This window comes from Octopus bimaculoides, chromosome 14 (assembly GCF_046866305.1).
Source record: "Octopus bimaculoides isolate indiv1 chromosome 14, ASM4686630v1, whole genome shotgun sequence".
Classification (NCBI taxonomy): domain Eukaryota; kingdom Metazoa; phylum Mollusca; class Cephalopoda; order Octopoda; family Octopodidae; genus Octopus; species Octopus bimaculoides.
The window spans coordinates 38,950,596-38,953,095 of record NC_142941.1 but is presented as its reverse complement, the minus strand read 5'-3'; positions in this window follow the sequence as shown (position 1 = coordinate 38,953,095).

Sequence of the window (2,500 nt, the reverse complement as noted above, 5' to 3'; positions counted from 1 at the left end):
TACTTTATAGTATATTGTGTTTGCATAACGAAATACCATGTACCTAGTGATCATAAATACATACATATGTTTCTCTCTATTTATATGTATATGTATATATATATATATTTTATATATCTAGCACCTAGCCCAAGTGGTTTTATTTGTTTGTTTGCATAATTATGTATATATGTATGTATAATCATCATTGTTTAATGTCTGTTTTCCATGTTGGCATGGGTAGGATGGTTTGACTGAGGTCTGGAGAGCCAGCAGCTGCACCAGGCTCCAATCTGATCTGGCAATGTTTCTATGGCTGGATGCTCTTCCTAATGCCAACCACTCCAAAAGTGTAGTGGGCACTTATTATGTGCCATCAGCACAGGAGCCAGTCAGGTGAGCCTGGCATTGATCACATTCGGATAGTGCATTTTATGTGCAACTGGCATGGAGGCCAGTCAGGGGTTACTGGCATTGGCCACATTCGGTTGGTGCTTTTATGTGTCACCAGCATGAGAGCCAGTCAGGGGGTACTGGCACCGGTCACATTCGGATGGTGCTTTTTACATGCCACCAGCATGGGAGCCAGTCAGGAGGCACTGGCCACAGCTATGATATTGGTTTTACTTAACTCAACAGGTCTTCTCAAGCATATCATATTGCACGACACATCAGCGATACTCTTAACTGGGCTCTTCTCAATCACAGCATATCTCCAAAGGTCTTGATCTCCTGTCATTACCACTGTGAAGCCCAATGTTTGAAGGTCTTGCTTCACCACCTCATCCCATGTCTTCCCTGGGTCTACCTCTTCCACATGTTCCTTCTACTGTTAGGGAGTGTCCTCACACAGCTGTCCTCATCCATACGTAACACATGACCATACCAGTGCAGTCGTCTCTCTTGCACACCACATCTGATGCTTATACATACATACATATATATATATATATATATATATATATAAAGTGAAAGTGAGGGTGAGAGAGATGGACAGCTAGATAGATAGATAGATACAAATAGACATAGCTTTCCTGATAAACTGACAGAAAGGCAGACAGATATATAGATAAACAGGCAATTTTGCCAGTTGGATCAATATAATCTTAGGAAAGACTGTGTAAAACTAAAGACAAGCAACTCACAACTGGTGAGTCTTTGATCTTAATTCTGCTCAGACAGGGTTAACCTGGAGCTAAACCTTAACAGCAACAACAACAAAAAATAACCTGTAGTTATTTTGACACACCTAAGTGTTAAGAGAAGTACACTTAGACAAGGCAAGGTTTGAACTCAGAATGCTGATGCCCACAAACTAAATAATGTAAAAACTATGCCAACTCCTGAACCATGTTTTGTAAAAGATTATAACAAATGGTTCACAAATTATATTTAATGTTTTCCATTGAAGTTAGCTTTGTATATACCTCATATGCTTCAGTATCACTCTCTCTGTCCTTCTCTCTCTCTCTCTCCTCCCACTCTCCCCCTCTCTCTCTCCTCCCTCTCTTCCCCCTCTCTCTCTCTCTCTCCTTCTGTCTGTCTTCTTCTCACTTTTTTCTCTTCCCACATCGCCTGCTCTCTCTTTCATACCCTTTCTTTTCCTCTCTCTCTCTTCATCTTTCTCTCCATCTCTCCCTCTCCATCTTTCTTACCCTTTCTCTTACCTTTTATCTCATCCTGCCTTTCTTTTTTTCTTATTCCTCTCTTCCACTATCATCTGCTCTCTCTCTCTCTCTCTCTCTCTTCCCTTCTTTCTTTCCCTCTCTCTCTCTCACATCTTAACATTCTCTTTCTCTCACTCCTCACTCCCACTATCTTCTACACTCCTCTCTCATCCCTCCTCTCTTTTCTCTTACTCCCCTCTTCCTCTATCTTCTACTCTCTCTCTCTCCCTTCCCTCCCCTCTCTCTCTCTTTTCTTTCTTTCTTTCTTTCTTCTCTTTCTTTTCTACTCTTTTGTATCTTTTATTCCAGATGGATTGCAAGAAATTAGCACCTGCAAAACAGTTTAATGACACTTCAGTGTTCTTAATGTCTATACATCTCTACAGTTGCTATGGTGACAGACAGTATCCAAAATCCCACAACATCTCCATAAAGTTTCTACGGTGACAAATAATGTTCATCCATCTCGCTACATGTCAAAAGAGTTGCTATGATGACAGATAATGTTCATAATTCAGCTACATCTCCCTACAGTTGCCATAGAAATAGATAATTATCATAATGTCACATCTTCAAATGGATGCTACAGTGACAGTTTTCATAATGTTATCGCATTTCCTTACAGTTGCTATGGCGACCAAGAGTGTTTATAGTGTTATCACCTCTCTATGAGCAGTTACTAATAGTGACAGAAAATGTTGCATAATGTTGCTACAGCTCCAAACAATGACCAATGTGACGAATAGTGTTCGTAAATCCAACTCTATCACCACACAGTTGTTATAGTGACAGATAATGTTCATCATGTCATTATGATATTATTGATGACGATGATGATGATGATGATGGTAGTA